Source organism: Acipenser ruthenus, unplaced genomic scaffold (genome assembly GCF_902713425.1).
Source record: "Acipenser ruthenus unplaced genomic scaffold, fAciRut3.2 maternal haplotype, whole genome shotgun sequence".
In the NCBI taxonomy this organism is placed as follows: Eukaryota; Metazoa; Chordata; class Actinopteri; order Acipenseriformes; family Acipenseridae; genus Acipenser; species Acipenser ruthenus.
The window spans coordinates 20,001-26,343 of NW_026708891.1; positions in this window are offsets into that span (position 1 = coordinate 20,001).

The following is a 6,343-nucleotide window of genomic DNA, read 5'->3' on the forward strand; positions in this document are numbered from 1 at the left end:
GGTCCTAAGAGATAGGCGAATGCCGTTCTGAAAGGGAGGGGTGATTGCCTCCGTCGCCCCCCGGCCGATCCAAAGAGAGTCGGGTTCAGATCCCCGAATCCGGAGCGGCGGGTGTGCGGCCTGGTGCGCATCCCTCAATTTGTCAATGGAGAATGTCAGAGGGAAGATTAACCATCTTCTTTGCACTCTTTCTAGAGCAGCAATATCCTTTTTGTAACAAGGTGACCAGAACTGAACACAGTATTCTAGGTGAGGTCTTACTAATGCATTGTAAAGTTTTAACATTACTTCCCTTGATTTAAAATCAACACACCTCACAATATATCCGAGCATCTTGTTGGCCTTTTTTATTGCTTCCTCACATTGTCTCGATGAAGACATTTCTGAGTCAACATAAACTCCTAGGTCTTTTTCATAGATCCCTTCTTCAATTTCAGTATCTCCCATATGATATTTATAATGCCCATTTGTATTGCCTGTGTGCAATACGTTACACTTCTCTCTATTAAAATGTAATTTGCCACGTGTCTGCCAAGTTCTGAATGCTGTCTAGATCATTTTGAATGACCTTTGCTGCTACAACAGTGTTTGCCGCCACTCCTATTTTTGTGTCGTCTGCAAATTTAACAAGCTTGCTTACTATACCAGAATCTAAATCATGAATGTAGATTAGGAATAGCAGAGGACCTAATAGTGATCCCTGAGGTACACCCCTGGCTACCTCACTACATTTTGAGGTTTCTCCTCTATTTAGTACTTTCTGTTTTCTACATGTTAACCACTCCCTAATCCATGTGCATGCATTTCCTTGAATCCCTACTGCATTCAGTTTGAGAATTAATGTTGAAAGGGAGGGAAGATCTTCTCCACATTCTTTTGAATGACAAATGTTCGTTTTGAAAAGTAAATGTTGAAAGGCCGGGAAGATCTTCTCCACAGAAGATCCTCCCAGCCTTTCAACTTTTTTTCAGAAAAAATACAATTAAAAAAGGCATCAGTGTTTAATTTCCAGATGATTTTAAACTTGCAGCACATTTCAAACGACTATTGGAACATTATTTCTTTAAAACAAATGTGGATATTATTTATTTTTCAATAAAGGATTTTAAGATTTTTTTCTCAAAGAGTTTCCCAGTTTTCAATCATTTGAAACATGTACTGTCTTCCAAATGCCTGTTCCTAACGAATTGGCTATTCTCCTTGCTTGACACATTCCTATTTTTATGAAATGTAGCAGTTGCATGAGAGGCAGAGCTGCAGCATCTGCCCAGCTAGGAGCTGCCTTGCTGTGCCAAGTTATGCGCTCCATACCCTTGCTGTGCGGATCTTTGTTGTATTTAAAATGACATTTTTACGCAGAGGAGCAGGGTACAGACAAAGGGAGCAGGGGACAGTTCAAAGGGAGCAGAGGGCAGGGTAGATTAAACAGCTTTGTATGTAGATTAAACATATTTATACTGGGGCAGTACACAATAGCCGGGATCCCTGAACTAGCCAATGTTGGAACTTAGTGTGACAATACTGGAATATGACCAGAGTCAGAATAGTGCTACATGACCATAGTCAGAATTGAGTTACATGACAAGAGTCAGAATACTGCTACATGAACAGAGTCAGAATTGAGTTATATGACCACAGCCAGAATCGAAGTAAATGACCAGAGCTACAAAAAAAGCTTTACCTTCTTCTAAGGTATAAAGTCGGTCTCTGTCAACAAGTACAGGTGTTTATACACTGACACAGCCCCTGTGTAAATGAGATCAGGCCTTTATACACTGACACAGCATCTCTGTCAACAAATACAGGTGTTTATACACTGACACAGCATCTCTGTCAACAAATACAGGTGTTTATACACTGACACAGCATCTCTGTCAACAAATACAGGTGTTTATACACTGACACAGCATCTCTGTCAACAAATACAGGTGTTTATACACTGACACAGCATCTCTGTCAACAAATACAGGTGTTTATTTGTACGCCTTTGAACAAATGACAAACAGTATTGCACAGAAACGTCTGGGGTGGTTTAAAATTGACACAAAGCTGCATTTTATCACCAAATGGTCTCAAATTGTAGGTCTGATCACTGTGGACTAGAGCATTTTTGCAATATGTGTGGAACTTTCCTATTTATGGAGGTATGCAGCCTCAAAGCTAGCTGGTTTTTGCTGTGCAGTCAAATCAACTGTATTGAACAGAATGGTATATAACTGCCAGTTTACTAATAATGAAAGAAATCCCCCAAACAGGCAAAAGTGGGTTTAAATTGAAGATCACAACTTCTAGTTTACATTAAACCTGACTATGTGGCTAAGAAATGTGGAGATATTGAGAAACTGGGAGGAAACCATTGACATATTCAGCTATTTTTCTATAACTGCCAGTTTACTACTAATGAATGAAAAATACAAAAAATCACCAAAACAGCCAAAACTGGGCTCAAATTGAACATCTCATCCTCTAGACAGCTTTATTTCTGCAGCGGCAGAAATAAAGCTATCAAAGGTGACGATGCAGGTATGTACCCTATGTGTACTGACACACAGGAGAGCATAGGGGCCTCAGAAGAGCAGGCAATTAATATCGGCGGCTGTGTAGGGCAGGCTCGCTTCAAAAAATGGAAGGCTAATCGCGCTTGGCTAAAGGCTAATCCCAGCGGTTCAGTCATTTGCTCGGTTTGTTCAGCAATTCGTGATCTGGGAACCCATATAAAAGAACGACCTGGAATTGACCAGGCCTTTATGAATGGCACAACTGCAACATCAGCCAAAAAACTAAATGACAAAATAAGTGAACACGGTAAATGCAAGTCTCATATGAAATGTGAACACATAGCGCAAGCCAGACAAAAGCAGGCCATAGAGAAAGCTGCTGAAAACAGCACTGCAGTGATCGGAAAAAACGACGAGCATAATGATAACAGCCTACATGATTTGTAAAGAAAACGTTTAAGATGCATCCAAACATTTTGCAGCTACAGCAGCTTAATGGATTGGATACTGGGAACATGCTGCATTCCGACCATGCAGGTTGTAATATGCTCTCGTTTGTAGCAGACAAAATGGCTGCACAACTTGCAAAGTATGTAATTGATTATTATTATTATTATTTATTTCTTAGCAGACACCCTTATCCAGGGCAACTTACAATTGTTACAACATATCACATTATTTTTACATACAATTATATTATTTTAGGCAACTATTTTTTTAACATTGTGCCGCTAAAGTCGGGGACAGGTGCTGGCATTGCAGATGAGTTGCTTTCCAGCCTCAATCAGTATGGCATCACTGCAGACATACTTCGAGAGCGTCTGCTGGGTTTTGCAACTGATGGAGCAGCATCGATGCTGGGGAAATACAAAGGGGCAGCATCAATTCTGCGAGAACAGATCAACAACAATCTAATCGAGATTCACTGCATGAACCACAAACTGGAGCTTGCTGTTCATGACGCTGTTCGAACAGTAAAGGAAGCAAGTCATTTTCAGCTATTAATCGATTCACTGTATTCATTTTTTTCACTAAGTCCCAAGAACCAGAGGCAACTTGAAGCTGTGGCTGCTGAGCTCTGTGTACATATACACAAGGTTGGTCGAGTTTCTGACGTCCGTTGGCCGTCATCTTCCTGCACATCGGTGACTGCTTTATGGGAAAGTTACCCTGCCCTTGTTACATTTTTTAGAAATGGTTCAACAGACATCTCACGTTCTTCACAGGACAAAGCAGAATGTGGTGGTCTACTGGGGAAGATGACAAACTGGCTGTTTGTAATGGAAGTAGCAACAATGAAAGATGCACTCGAGACGCTAAAAGCGCTATCCCTGTTTCTTCAAAATAGGAATTCCACTGTCATCACTGTCAAGCCGGAGATTGATGTTGCATTAAAAGCTCTACGTGCTATGAAGGACAGAGATTGAATAAATACCAGCACAATGAACAACGAGTTCTCAAGAGCCGGTGCATTTAAAGGGGTTCCAATCACACAGCCATCTGACGCTCAACAAATGAAATACAGAGGTTTCCGCACGCAGTTCATACAAGCTTTATTTGACAACATCGAAAGAAGATTTGATGATAAAGGGGTCCTGGAGGAGGCAGCCGTACTCAACCCCACATCATGGCCTGTAGAAGAGGATGCAAGAATTTTGTTTGGGGACGATAAAGTTATGAATCTGTGCAAAACTTTAAAATTCAACGTTTCACGACCTCTAACTATAAAGGAATTCAGAGAGCACAAAGATACTCAGCGCATGGGGGATAACCTGAACAAACTGGTAACCACAGTAGGTGTAATTCCTGTGGTCCACTGCTGAATGTGAACGTGGCTTTAGTGTGATGAACCTTATTCTGACCGACCAGAGAAGCCGAATGCATGTAAGCACACTGAACAGCATGCTGTTTGTTTCAATTAACGGCCCCAACATTGACACTTTCCAAGCTGAGAAATATGCAGAGTTTAAAGGATTAAAGAGGGACACCCACTCTGCAGAGGACAAACCAACAGGAAAGAAAAGAAACGAGAAAACGATTGCCCACCATACCAAACTGTTTTCTTAGACCGATCCAGCCACATCTTGGTGATATCGGTGAGTTTAAAACATTTAACTTATCTTACTTATGTTAATTAAAATGTAAAACGAAAATGAAAAATGATATATAAATAAATGGTGTGCATTTACAACTTCATGTCACCAGGAGTCTCCAAATCAGTTAATGTTTGTTACTGGAAATATAGTAGCTGTGTGAAATATTAACCCTTGCAGTTCATTTATTAAGTGCGTGTCAGGTCCAATTTATTTTCACACACGCAGTTTATTTTAGACGCGCTGTTTAAAAGTATTTTTTTTCACAGTAAAACAGGTTTAAAAGACACTTCAAAACAACAGGACACTCAGTACTGCATCTCCAGCAAACACCTCAGTAATGCGATCCAAGTCATTATTTTATTACTATAACATCTCAAAAAGCTCTGCAAATGTCTGTGATATTCTCTGAGCGCTGGATGCGGAAGCAGCTATCTTGTTTGTGTATGTCCGTGTTATCTATGTAGTGTCGGGTCTATCAGTATTCATGAGATACACCCACTATTTTTTTTTTTTCCGGCTTCTCTCGGCTCCTATCGGTCTCACTCGGCCATTGAATAGTTTTCTCGGCTTTTTCCGGAGAAAAAAGACCTAGAGACCTGTTTTTTGTGTCTTTTTGATGATGTCGGACAGGGTCCGACATTGGACCGGAAAGGGAAAATTGCGATGTCAGACCAGGTCCGACATAGGACCGCAAAGGGTTAAGGTAATCCAATCAGAAATGCTAATGACATATTTCAGGTATATAAAGGCTTAAGTTCTTAGTGTATCCACCTGAGGCAATCGTGGCCAGTAGTCGTGCGCAAAATTATACAAATCGAGCAAAAACTTCACAGAAAAAAAACTATATGAAAAGTGCATTCTTAAAGGCGGTGGCTAAGCTGAAAATTAGTGGTTCCCATTAGTGTATGTGTTTTAAAAACATTTAGAACGTCCCTCATACAATGAATTCAGGTATGAATGACAGCCTTTAGTAGACTCAATTCAATATCCATCCACATTATTGTATTTTAGCACCATTGCAGTCACGATTACAATTACAGTTATAAGGTTTAATTACAAACATCATGAAATAATGAGAGTAATTATTCCCAGTGTCACTCCTGGAGGTTGGCCAGACGTCTCTGTGAAAGCTTTTGTATCTTGCTCTTCTCGTTGAATATCTTCACTTTGACAGTTGTCCAATCATGCCTTATATTTGAGTGCTGGAACAAAAAATCCTCCATCTCTTTTTTACCTATAATACAAAATGGAGTGAGGTAACCAGTGGTGTACCACAGGGATCAGTATTAGGCCCTCTGGTATTCCTAATCTACATTAATGATTTAGATTCTGGTATAGTAAGCAAACGTGTTAAATTTGCAGACGACACAAAAATAGGAGGAGTGGCAAACAATGTTGCAGCAGCAAAGGTCATTCAAAATGATCTAGACAGCATTCAGAACTGGGCAGACACATGGCAAATGACATTTAATAGAGAAAAGTGTAAAGTTTTGCATGCAGGCAATAAAAATGTGCATTATAAATATCATATGGGAGATACTGAAATTGAAGAAGGGAACTATGAAAAAGACCTAGGAGTTTATGTTGACTCAGAAAGCTATAAAAAAGGCCAACAAGATGCTCGGATATATTGTGAGAAGTGTTGAATTTAAATCAAGGGTAGTAATGTTAAAACTTTACAATGCATTAGTAAGACCTCACCTAGAATATTGTGTTCAGTTCTGGTCACCTCGTTACAAAAAGGATATT